At 27.1% G+C, this 14,494-nt stretch overlaps 1 protein-coding gene across 1 annotated transcript in view; it reads left to right on the top strand.

The window, feature by feature from the left end:
- Nucleotides 1–650: 650 nt before the first annotated feature.
- LOC107995439 (uncharacterized) overlaps nucleotides 651–14,494 on the top strand; it is a 180,051-nt gene continuing 166,207 nt past the window's right edge. Inside the window, exon 1 of the mRNA XM_062080784.1 lies at nucleotides 651–748. The gene's annotated coding sequence lies outside the window, so the exon portion shown is untranslated. The remainder of the gene's footprint in view (nucleotides 749–14,494) is intronic.

Here is a 14,494-nt window from a genome sequence, read left to right as displayed (position 1 = left end):
TAAAATTTATTAGAAACTTAATTTTTTATATTAAACTATTTTTTTATAAACTGTTTTATTAAAGTTTAAAGTTAAACACAGTTATATTTTTTACTGTTCCAAGATTCCAAGATTTTAAATAACGAATATTATATTTTTAAGAGAAAAATTACATAGAACGTTTTATATTTTGTTGCAGATGCTGGTGAAAGTTTTTCTTGGACTTTAGTCTTAAAAAATATTTGTGACCACGCGCAATGTGGTTAAGTAGAATCAGTGTTGCTTCGTCATAGTATTTTTAATATTTTTTAGAGCACAATAGCTCTGATTAAATTTAATTAGAATAATCAAACGCGAAGATAGAATCAGTGTTTGTTCGCCGATTATATTATAATTTATACGGACGCGTTATTAGTTTCTTATTTTTATTTTTTTCTTTTTATAAATATTCGTTTTCGGTACAGGGTAGAATCAGTGCTTCTCTGAAGAGAATAAGGCGATCATCCATCACGCGAAGAGGTAATTATCTCTTTTTCTGTCTAAATTTTTTATTCTTTCAAACAGAAATTAATCAGAATTTCAATACATATCATTATTACATATTGCAAATTTAATAGTTTCATATTTCAATTTCTTTGAATAACGAGAACCGTGTTTTAAATTGATGATATTTTGTCACAGATTTCTTCCATCCTCCTACCTGATGACAGGCTTCTTCTCGATGACTTCTGGGGCTACAACACAGTGAAGGTGTTCGTCGCATCATATGGTGAGTCGCATGCTTTTTGGTTCCTCCGGTCATTCAATCATGTCGTAGGATGAAAGATCCGTATCGACACGGATGACTGGTTGTATACGTAGAATTTTGCACGAGCACAATGACCACGGATATTTGTTTATAATATCCGTGAGTAGTAACATTTCTTTTGTGTTTTATTTATTAGTTCAGGCTAGGATCTTCTTGCGTTTCGCGTTTTGATTAATATAAAATGTTTAATAATTTTCTAATATCAATGCATATAATAATTATTGTATTAATATAATACAATAAGTAATTTGAATTTTTATAATTCAAAATTCTTCAGAATAACATTATAAGTTATTTGACCAAATATAATTTGATTATTGTGATATAATATCAAATTCATATAATAATAACTTTAATATGACTTAGAACATTTAGAACATTTAGAGAGTAAAGTTCAATTTTCTTTGTTTTCTTGTAAATCACAAATATGAATTGAATTTTGTGCAAGAAGATATTTCGCGACAGGTAGATTTTAGAATCAGAGCAATAAGTTTTGAATATTATTTTTATGGCTTTGAAAATATGCTCTGATGAAGGAATCGCCTGAGGATATTTCTATTAATATTTATGTTAATTACAATGAATAATTCTAATTCTTTCTTTAAATTCAATATTAAGAATTAAAATTTCAATAACTTGTTCAATTAATGAAATAAAATATAAAGTAGAGTCATACAAATATAATAATTTGAAATATAATAAGAATATAATGCAAAGTCAAAGAATATTAGCCCGTTAGATACAAAATGGATATACTAATATTTCTTTTTAGCTCAGGATTTTCAGATTTAACCCTTTCCATGTTCACTGCCAGGAACTCACTCACGTGCCCAGGTGTTACTTGAGTGAGGGAGAGGCAATGAGTATGATGACCTTAGTTCATAAGTTAATACAAATTTTTTAGCGACTGGCAATGCGTTAGTGTATCGTGCACGACGTACTTTCCACATTGTGTGTGTGTGGTTAGGCTGTGGAATTGCGTCGTTTCAATTATTATTTCCTTCACTGTTCAATCTCTTTTTCGAATCATGTTCGCAATTAAATATTGCGAATAACTAATAGATAATAAGATTATTAATATTTATTAATCTCAAATTTGACAATAATGGAACAATTTTGATTCACAATAATGATACCGTTTAGTCTGATGACTAATATTTTAGTAGAAAATATCACATATTCATATCAAATATTCAGAATTAAAATAGATAAAGTAGATACACGCATTTTTGTCGCGCTTCACGCAATGGTCGCTAGCCATCGTCAGTCGATTTCAGAAAAATGGTACGTAAAGTTAGAGTGTGCGAGTAGTGTGCCAAGCCCGGGTGTCGGAGGCGTCCCGGGACGTTTTCCCTAGTGTAGGCTTTTGCGCCCGGGTATTATGCGTGAGAATCGTGGTATGAGTGTGTTGGTATGCCTGTTTTGCCATTTTTTAAATATAGGGTTAGGTAGGATAGGTAGTATACTTCTGGTATGTCTGTTAATTATAAGTAGGTAGGGCCGGGCAGGTTGTCACAGTCTCTGATCGGGTAGGCGCGTTTTCGCGTGACAATCTGTTTCAGGGAATAAAATTTGGAAATCGAGGGTGAAGCTGAGACGAATGGGAGGACAATGCCATTCGTCTCTGGCTTTGCTCATCGATTTTTCGAATTTCGCGGTCGCGGTCGCGATTTGCTTTCGAAACGAACGTTGCGCTCGAGATTCTGTACATGTACGGAGAATGATCATTGCGATCGTTGGTCGTCCATGTGCACTTAGCTTCCGCGATTTAGTCCCTTTTTTTTTCTTTTTTTCCTTGATTTGCGATTAGTGAATCTTGAGCCTAGATTTAAGTTTCAGCGGGCATTGCGCCCGAAGGAGGAAGACCGAAGAGGCCCGACAAACTGTCACGAAGAGGGCTGCAACGAATGGCTTCTCATCTTTTGGATCTTGTCTGGATCCAAAGAATGGGAAGTCATTGTTACTACTTTGTCATTGTGCTCGTTTTAGTAATACGTAGTATATGTTGTATCGTCTTGGCCAATTTGCATGCTGGCCCATCATTTATCCAGTCATCATGGGCAAATCGCGGTTTTGCATTAGTGTTGCGATTGATTAATAACGGGTTGAATTAGAGTTGCGATGAAAAGATCGCGTTTGCTATAGCGTTGCGTTGAAAAAAATATCGCGATTGCTTTTAATTATTTTCATTATGAATTAGTATATTTTTTATTTATTTATTTATTTTTTTTTAATATTTGAATTTGAATTTATTCTTTCTTGTTATATCGATTTATGATATTCAAATAGCTTTTTAGATTTATAAAATAATAATATTAAATTCATTAAATTTTGTTTATTAAGTAGAATTCATTTGAAGAATTAGTGTTGCGTTGATGAATGATCGCGTTTTTTATAGTAGTGTTGCGTTTATTTGTCCAAATTGCCCATATTTCTTCCACTTGGATTGTGGAAGACGTTCCAGCTCTTTCCTGAATCACCTATTACAGCCAAAAAGGCTGTACAAAGGGTGATTGTACGACGGCAGTCTCTGACTTGGCTGCAATCTTCCGCATTTAGTGTTGCGTCTACAATAAAATAATGAGTGCATAAATTAATTTATCAGAGTTTCGTATATGTTTTCGCGAATTTTTTATCTTTTTTTTTAATTATTTTTTTTTTTTTCTTAATAAAGAATTGCATTTGAAGTATAATAAAGCACTCCTCGCGTTTTCTTTTGAGATTTTAGTACATTAGTGTTGCGAAATAAAAAGAAAACTCCACTCACGGTTTGTTCGGGTTTACATTGAGTGGATAATTATTTTGGTAACCCTTCTGGTTACTTTTTCGTCGTTTTTCACTTTTTCAGCGCCCCCTTATTAAGAGCGTTTGTTATTGAAAATACTGTTAAAAATTTATTTTATTTCTTTCTTATCAATAAATATCTTTGATTTAAAATCATGAATTGCTTAACAACATTTTGATAATTTGATTTTTTTAATTAATATTTATTTTCCTTTTAAATTATTTTTTAATTACTAATCCAGTAATTGAGTTTGTTACAGGTATGAATTGAAGAAAATAAACAGGAAAAAATAGATAGCAAATAACGTGGGATCTCTTCATTTGTTGAAAATTAATTACTTTTGTTATTGAATTTCACTAATTCTGTTATTTCACTAAGTCTGTTTCAGGTATCCTCTTCACCTTTCAACGAAATGGATTACATCTCATCATCAGATAAATATTCTAATTTTTATATTAGGTAGGATAGGTTGTAAAAAACATGGGATTTATAAACTGTGTTTTGTTCTTCTTTTTATTAAAAAAGGCAATTTCGCCTTTCCTACTCTGTTTCGTTTTCCAAAGCAATAGTTTTCCTATTTTTCAAGGCAATATGATCATCCTGCCATCCTTAACTTCCTCGTTATAAGCAAATACTTGATACTTGATAGTTACGTGACTTTGTCCACTAGCTATCATATCATTGATGTATCCTGATTTGCATTTTCCTCTTGCCACATGTGGTTTATCTCGTATCAAATTTTGTGTGTCGTCAGTGTGAATGTAGATATTGTTATGAAGAGTATTTGTTAGATTTTCAATAAAGAGAATTACAAACAAAATGTTTAATTTTTATATTAGGGAAGAGAGGGAGAAATGTTTTTTAGAATAAGTAAAATGTTGATGTTGTACTTTTAATTTAAGTTTGTTTCAGGATTTTCTTGCAGGGGAAGAAGATTTTGTTGAAGATGATATTGATTAAAAAGAAAACGTTTTTAAAATCAAGTACATGTACAATCAAGATACTACTTTATTAAATAAAGTAGTATGTTGTAGAAAAGTAGATACTGTAGTTAAGTAGATGGGTGTAGTGCTTTTTGGGATGCTTATTTCGCTTATTTTTTTTGTTTTTTTTTTTTGCTCGCGCTTTTTACTATCAATCATTTTTCATTTTCATGCCGATGTAAAATATTGATGTAAAATATTGATAAAAATTTTCTTAATTTAAATTTTATTTTCAGGTTTAGTCTTCTTCGTCGGCCTTTTGTTGCTTGTGTTGCACAACGATCAAAAGTTTGGACGTTTTGCAAATGTAATTTTCTATTTTAATAATAAATCTAATTTTTACATTCAAAAAATATTTTACGTATAAATTAATGTTTCATATAACTTAACCGAACGTATGCTAGCGCATATGGGAAGAGATAAGGAATTAGCGCCATCTTTAGAGTGCCGTAAATGAAACCATAGGCAAAGAGAAGAAATAGTGCGAGAAGGATAGAGATAAGGTAAGAATTGAACGTGAGCACCATCTCTTGAAAGCCAAAGACATCTCTTTAAAGAAATATCTTCTAAAAGCATTGAAAAGATGGCAACAGTACTTAATTCTTATTCTCTTTGAAGAAAAATCTTCTTCTGTGATTCAATCATTATTTTCACTATAGAGTTAACTTTTGTGTTACATTCTCTTTTTATGATTTTATATTTATTTATTATTTATTTATTATAATACAAAATTTTTATGTTCTTTTAAATTTAGTTAATTTTTAAGTTATTTTTTTTTATTTTTTAAATTTACTTAATTTTTAGATCAAATAATTTTTCTATGCTAATTATTTTTATTTTTTTAGTTTATGAGAAATAGCAATTGAGTTTTATGTTACATTACTTTCTTATATTTGTTTATTATATTTATTTATTTTTTTGTATAACTTCTATTTATATTTTATTCATTATTTATGGATTATAAGGTTAAATTCTTTTCTTATATGTTGCAACTTTGTTGGATTTAATTAATTATTATGTTACAATATATAAAAGAATAAAATTTTGCAATATATATATAATGTCTAGTAATGAACAAATATAAAAATATAAGACAAGAATATAATAACAATAAAAATATGTTTTTTTCTAATTCAATTAGCACTTATGTTAAATTCTTTTTTGATCTTTTAGATTTGTAGATTTAGATTTTTTTTTAAACTTTCAGATTCAATACTTTTCTTATGTTTCAATTCTTTTCTGTTCTATAGTAGTTAATCTTTACGTTATATTCTCACCTTATATTTTTATATTTGTTCATTGCTTATATATTGCAACATTTTGTTTCTTTATATGTTGCAACATAACTAATATAATTAATTAAATGCTATGAAACTGCAGTATATAAAAAAAGGAAGGAACATTGTTATACATAAATAATGAATAAAGCATAAAAAAATAAGATAATACAAAAGTTAACTATTTATAAAGTAAAATAATTTTGAAAGATAAAAGAAGAATTTAATCTCAAAGTATGTTGAATAAAAATAAAATCTAAAAGAATTATAATATATAAAAAAAGGATTTATAAGAAATATTAGCAAACTCATTTAGAAATATTTAAACAAATCAACAAAATTTACAATGTTAAATTCTTTTCTCATATATTGCAGCTTTGTTAAATTTAATTGATGATTATGATGTAAAATTTCTTTTTTATTTTATATTTCTTTCAAATTCAATTGACACTAATGTTATATTCCTTTTTTGATGTTTCAGATTTTTAGATATAGATTTTTTTTTAATTTTAATTCTTTAAATTCTTCTCTTATGTTTTTATATTTGTCCATTATTTATATATTGTAACATTATATTCTTTTATACGTTGTAACATAACTAATAAACTAATTGAATCTAACAAATGTGCAACATATAAAAACATGATCATGTAGTACAAAATGAATAAAAAAATAAAAAGAGGATATACTAAAAGTGAAATAAAATTGAAAGATAAAAAAAGGATATAGCAGAAATATTATCTAAATCAGGGAAAACATTTACATAAAAGAATAAAAATTCAACAAATTTAGAATGATAAATTCTCTCTTTGATATAATTTTTCCTAATTCATTTGACAATTAACAATTTATGTTAAATTCATTTTTGGATTTTTTAGATTTTTAGATTTAAGATTATCTTTTAGATTTAATTTTGAGATTAAATTCTATTCTTAAGTTTCAATTCATTTTTATTTTCTAAGAGTCAATCTTTTTTGTTACATTCTCTTTTCATGTTCTTATATTTGTTCATTACTTATATATTGCAACATTTTATTCTTTTTTATATGTTGCAACATATAAATTGCATAATAAATTAATTGAATCTAACAAATGTGCAACATATAAAAAAAGGAATTTTCAACATGGTCATATAATATAAAATTAATAAAAAAATAAAAAAGAGGATACACTATAAGTGAAATAAAATTGAAAGATAGGAGATGAATTTAATTTCAAAGATAAAAAAATCTGAAGGAAATGTAACATAAAAAAAGGATTTAACAGAAATAATAAAAATATAAAATCAAACATTAGTAAAATTAAATCATGAAAGACATTTAAAGAAAACAATTAAGTTCAGCAACTTTGTTTTATATTGTTAAATTTCTTGTTTTATATATATATATTCAAATTCAATTAACTAAAATTCATTCTTTGTTCTTTTTTAGATTATTAGATTTAGATTTTTTTCAACTTTGAGATTAAATTTTTATCTTATGTTTCAATATTTTTTTATTTTATGGTAGTTAACCTTTTCTGTTATATTTTCTTCTTATGTTTTTATATTTGTTCATTACTTATATATTGCAATATTTTATTTTTTTATATGTTGCAACATAACTAATATAATTAATTAAATGTAATAAAGGTGTGCAGCATATGAAAAAAAAGGAATTTAACATTGTTATATATAAATATATGAATAAAACATAAAAATGAATATAATATAAGAGTTAATTATTTATAAAATATTATAAGTTTGAAAGATAGAAGAAGAATTTAATCTCAAAGTAAGAAAACTCAAAAAGAATTGAAACATAGGAAAAAGATTTAACAGATTTAACATATTATATAAATCAAGGAGAACATTTAAAGAAAATAAATAAATTTAACAAATTGATAATGTTAAATTTTATTTTTATATTTAATTTTCCAATTCAATCGATAAATAAATGTTATTTATATTATTTAAATTTGTTTATCTTTATGTTATTCCTCTTTTATATTTGAATTCTGTTCAGATTTTGTTCATCTTAATATAAAATATCTTACTTATGTTTGATTTTTATATTTTTATATTTTACTTTCTTATATTTCCTTGATTTAATTTCTTAAATTTATTTATTTTAAAGTTAAATTCAATTCATGTGTTTTAATCATATTAAATTCAGTTATTTTTATTTTCTTTTTTATTCTATCATTCTTTTTATAAATTTATTTTTTTTTTATTAAATTTCTCTTTTGTGTTTTATTTTTATTTAAATTTCTTTTAAACGAAATATAATTTTATTTAAATTAATCTTTATATTAAAATCCTCTTTTGTTTTATAATCTGTTTTATTTAATTTAATGATTTATCTTGTTAAATTAATAATTTTCTTGTTATTATGTTTTTAATAAATTAATATCTTTGCAGGATTCCAAGCAACAACAATTATAATATACATACATAATATTTTAATTTTTCGCGCGTTTTTGAATGGAAAAATAAGCATCATGCGCCAGCCAATCAGAACGTCGCTTAATTCTTGGCGCGAGACGAACCAGTGCGCATCACACTGCGCATCATACTGCGCATGGCGTTAGTCTACAGTTGAAAATTGTGTGGAGTGGACGTGTCGTCGCGAATTCGGATTATTAGGTAAGTTATTTTACTCTAATTATTACTAAATTTATCAATCGTTGTTAATTTAAGTTTTTAAATAATCCATTCAGTGTAGTGAAAACGAAATTAATTAGTTTTTTGTGTTTCTTTGCGTCTTTTCCTTCGATTGTTCATTTTGCGTTTATTGCGTCATTAACGTCTCGTATCGAAATATTTCGAAACAGAATTTGAAGTGGTATATTCGTCTTTTTTAATATAATTTTAATTCTTGTTCTTGATCTTTATTTTTTATTATTTTAGTCGTATTAAAATAAAATAAATTTTTCACGGTTCGTCAATTTATTTCGTGAAATCGTATTATTCGAGTGTCGCATATTTTTTCGTATGTATATATATATTGTGTGTAACGTCTCACGTATGTGTTTATTGTTTACTTTTTTTGGTCATTTATATTTTGCTCGAGGGTAGAAACAATCCTTATAACATTGTGTATATATATTTCCAAGAAATTGGATTCGTGTCCAAACATGTTTCGACTTGTCGAACGTATCCCCTCTCCATATTGTTATTCGATGCGCGAAATCGAATGCGCAAAGTGACATTATTGGTTGATTCGTCGTGAATATTAGACGTTTGAAATTTTCTCGAGACGTGTGTTCTATTTAGTGCGTAATAATTTAATACTGTTTCTTTTTTTTTTTTATCATTTGTGCGTTTTTGTTATTTAATTAATACATCTTTGTTCAATATTCTATACAATATTATTAAAATTGATAATTCTTTGACAATTAAATCATTTTGAGTTCATTTCTCATTCTTCGTATAAATGGAGTGTCGAATTTAATAAGATAGGTTACATCGTGAATTTTTATTTGATTTGATTGTTGTGATACTTTATTAACGTAATCTAATTTCATACATTTTATTTAATTGATTTATTTAGAAGTTTTGATTTTTTTCTGCGCAGGTTTAATTGGTAGCGTCATGATGGTAGCTCTCGGGAAGGCGGGAAAAATTCCAATATGGACGCCTTTCTTGATGTGGTAAAATTTTATATTTCGTATGTATAAATTTTTATTCTGTTTTATAGGATTATTAGTGATTGTTGTTAAGCAATTCATAATAAAATTACGTTTTAGTTAAAAGAAAGCGAAAAAAATTAGAAATTTATGAAGCACTTTCATGATTTATACATAATTTAGCAATATTTTCAGAACAAATGTACGATAGAAAGAAGAAGAGTAATATCAAAAAGATATTGTTTCTTCTTTTATCTCTTTCCCATCCCACTAATTTAATGTTAATTTCAGAAAATATTTGTGACCGCGCGCAATGCGGTTAATAGAATCAGTGTTTGCTTCGTCATAGTATTTTTAATATTTTTTAGAGCACAATAGCTCTGATTAAATTTAATTAGAATAATCAAACGCGAAGATAGAATCAGTGTTTGTTCGCCGATTATATTATAATTTATACGGACGCGTTATTAGTTTCTTATTTTTATTTTTTTCTTTTTATAAATATTCGTTTTCGGTACAGGGTAGAATCAGTGCTTCTCTGAAGAAAATAAGGCGATCATCCATCATGCGAAGAGGTAATTATCTCTTTTTCTGTCTAAATTTTTTATTCTTTCAAACAGAAATTAATCAGAATTTCAATACATATCATTATTACGTATTGCAAATTTAATGGTTTCATATTTCAATTTCTTTGAATAAGAGAACCGTGTTTTAAATTGATAATGTTTTGTCATAGATTTCTTCCATCCTCCTACCTGATGACAGGCTTCTTCTCGATGACTTCTGGGGCTACAACACAGTGAAGGTATTCGTCGCATCATATGGTGAGTCGCATGCTTTTTGGTTCCTCCGGTCATTCAATCATGTCGTAGGATGAAAGATCCGTATCGACACGGATGGCTGGTTGTATACGTAGAATTTTGCACGAGCACAATGACCACGGATATTTGTTTATAATATCCGTGAGTAGTAACATTTCTTTTGTGTTTTATTTATTAGTTCAGGCTAGGATCTTCTTGCGTTTCGCGTTTTTGATTAATATAAAATGTTTAATAATTTTCTAATATCAATGCATATAATAATTATTGTATTAATATAATACAATAAGTAATTTGAATTTTTATAATTCAAAATTCTTCAGAATAACGTTATAAATTATTTGACCAAATATAATTTGATTATTGTGATATAATATTTATTGTGATATAATATCAATTTCATATAATAATAACTTTAATATGACTTAGAACATTTGTAGAGAGTAAAGTTCAATTTTCTTTGTTTTCTTGTAAATCACAAATATGAATTGAATTTTGTGCAAGAAGATATTTCGCGACAGGTAGATTTTAGAATCAGAGCAATAAGTTTTGAATATTATTTTTATGGCTTTGAAAATATGCTCTGATGAAGGAATCGCCTGAGGATATTTCTATTAATATTTATGTTAATTACAATGAATAATTCTAATTCTTTTTTTAAATTCAATATTAATAATTAAAATTTCAATAACTTGTTCAATTAATGAAATAAAATATAAAGTAGAGTCATACAAGTATAATAATTTGAAATATAATAAGAATATAATGCAAAGTCAAAGAATATTAGCCCGTTAGATACAAAATGGATATACTAATATTTCTTTTTAGCTCAGGATTTTCAGATTTAACCCTTTCCATGTTCACTGCCAGGAACTCACTCACGTGCCCAGGTGTTACTTGAGTGAGGGAGAGGCAATGAGTATGATGACCTTAGTTCATAAGTTAATACAAATTTTTTAGCGACTGGCAATGCGTTAGTGTATCGTGCACGACGTACTTTCCACATTGTGTGTGTGTGGTTAGGCTGTGGAATTGCGTCGTTTCAATTATTATTTCTTTCACTGTTCAATCTCTTTTTCGAATCTTTTTCGCAATTAAATATTGCGAATAACTAATAGATAATAAGATTATTAATCTTTAGTCTCAAATTTGACAATAATGGTACAATTTTGATTCACAATAATGATACCGTTTAGTCTGATGACTAATATTTTAGTAGAAAATATCACATATTCATATCAAATATTCAGAATTAAAATAGATAAAGTAGATACACGCATTTTTGTCGCGCTTCACGCAATGGTCGCTAGCCATCGTCAGTCGATTTCAGGAAAATGGTACGTAAAGTTAGAGTGTGCGAGTAGTGTGCCAAGCCCGGGTGTCGGAGGCGTCCCGGGACGTTTTCCCTAGTGTAGGCTTTTGCGCCCGGGTATTATGCGTGAGAATCGTGGAATGAGTGTGTTGGTATGCCTGTTTTGCCATTTTTTAAATATAGGGTTAGGTAGGATAGGTAGTATACTTCTGGTATGTCTGTTAATTATAAGTAGGTAGGGCCGGGCAGGTTGTCACAGTCTCTGATCGGGTAGGCGCGTTTTCGCGTGACAATCTGTTTCAGGGAATAAAATTTGGAAATCGAGGGTGAGGCTGAGACGAATGGGAGGACAATGCCATTCGTCTCTGGCTTTGCTCATCGATTTTTCGAATTTCGCGGTCGCGGTCGCGATTTGCTTTCGAAACGAACGTTGCGCTCGAGATTCTGCACATGCACGAAGAATGATCATTGCGATCGTTGGTCGTCCATGTGTTAGCTTTTGTGTTTTCATTTATTAGTGAATCTCGAGCCTAGATTTAAGTTTCAGCGAGCATTGCGCCCGAAGAAAGAAGAGGCTATAAGCCGAAGAGGCCCGGCAAATTGCCAAAGAAGAGGGCAACTACCGATGGCTTTCCATTTTTTAGATGGGAAGTCATTCTCGTTATTACTTTGTCACTATGCTCATATTTATAAAAGTAGTAATAATAATAATAGTAATAACAGTTCATTTGTTAGCCGATTTACTTGTCGGCTCATCCAATCATCATGGGCAAATCGTGATTTTTTCGCTCAATAATCGTTAGTTTTTTCGAACAATTAATTGTCGTTTGAAAATAATTGTAAAAATAATAAAAATTTCGTGTTTTAAAATAGAGTTGTAATAAAATAATGATCGTATTTATTTTAATGTTGCGTTTTATAAAATATCGCGATTGTATTTAATAATCTTGGTTTTTTTAGAGAATAATTTTAGAATTTGTTATATTTTCTTTTATTTAAATTTAGATTATGAAAATATTAGTTTCTTTTTTTTTTTTTAAATTTTATTAAATTCCTTTCGTAAATTAATTGCAATCTTTTATCGCGATTTTTTAATTTTCTAGTTAATGTTGCGTATTAATATCGTGTTTTTTTTTAATATCGTACATTTTTTAATCGCGTATTTTTTTAAAATAGTAAAAATTGCGTTTATAAATTGCCCAGAATTTTTCCACTAAGATTCCAGTGGAAATATTTACCAAATTTTGGATTTCCTAATGCAGCTGAAACAGCTGTATAAAGATGATTTTACATCTACAAATGGTTGGTATTGAATTTTTTTAATTATTAATATTTATATATATATTTAAATTGATATTTATTAGTCTTCTGTGGATAATATATTGTCGATGGTCATCTATTTTTTTTTATCATTATTTATAGATAACACAGATATATATATAATTATATATATTAGGATGATTCTTCAATTTACAATGTTCTATTCGTTTGCAATTTTATAATTTCATTTATATTTTTAATTTCCTAAATCCTATTCTGGGTTGAATCGGTAATGTTGGAAATGATACTAAATGGTAAAGCTATTTATAGTCTAACAATAGGATACAATATTATTTATTATATAAAATATAATAATTTTTTTTAGATATAAAAATAATTATAATTAAAATATGATGTTTGACTATAAACAGATTTTACAATGAAAAAGTATAAAAATTTGTTATCGACTAATATAGGACATTTCGCAGTTTCTCATTGGTAGCATTCTCAGAAGAGGGAAAATTCAAATAGAATGATTGATAATTGTTGAAACAATAACAAAAATATATACATTCTAAATATTAAAAATTATGAAAATAATTATTATAATAAAATAATTCTAAGAGGGATGAGAGAGACAATAAGAAATATTTAAAACACATCATAGGGAAAACAATAGAGAAAATTTTTTAAAACATAAACAGTTGTTGTAAAGAAAATAGTTTATTAATTTATTATTATTTTAAATATTATATTCACTTTTAATCATATAGAAAAATAGGAGTACGCATAATTTTTTATTTAAAAATTTATTCTTTTTTAAAATTTTTATAAAATTTTCTTTATTTTGTATCTCAGTTCATCTCTTCAGTTATTCTACTATATTTCAATCAAATAAAATTTATCCATCGATTTATTCGTTCACTATTCACAATTACTTAAAATGAAGTATCATTTCCAATAAAAAATCCATAAACTATATATCTACTTCCTAAAAAATATTTGTAGATAATTGTATGCGAAAAAAAGAGAGAAAAAAGAAACGTATCAGGACAATATTTCCTTAACTCTAATGTCTGCTCTCTTGGAAGGCATTCGTTTATATTACATATATTGTAATAGAGGACGTATTTAAGATGACAACTAGTTCCTCAGTCCTTTGTACTTAATTTCAAAGAAATATGTATTCGCATATTTTAGAAATGTCTGAGAATCTTAGAAGAAAAGAGACAAAATACTATCTTATAAATTAGAATGCGGATTTTATTAAAATATATTCATATATTCGAGCGATATGCGGAAATATATATTACGTAGAATATATGCACACAATACTATCTACATATTATATGTAAATGTACATTTAGGAAATATCAACATTACAATATATAAAATTCTTTTCAAAATAAGATTTGTAACTTTTATTATATCTATACTTTTAATATACATATCTGTAAATTTTTATTACAAAAAAATCTATTTACATATTATAAACGTGATAATTACATCTCATCCGATAACATATCATATTTTCCTATATGTCATTCATATAAAATATGGAGATATTGTATTTGCATAAAAACCCGTCTATTTATAATAAAACGTCAGAAACTCGTGATAAATCTTGTATAATTACCGTGTGTTGTTACCACATCTAGATCTCTAT

Source organism: Apis cerana, linkage group LG10 (genome assembly GCF_029169275.1).
Source record: "Apis cerana isolate GH-2021 linkage group LG10, AcerK_1.0, whole genome shotgun sequence".
Taxonomy (NCBI): Eukaryota; Metazoa; Arthropoda; class Insecta; order Hymenoptera; family Apidae; genus Apis; species Apis cerana.
The sequence above is the reverse complement of the archived record's forward strand: the minus strand, read 5'-3'. Positions and strand labels throughout refer to the sequence as shown.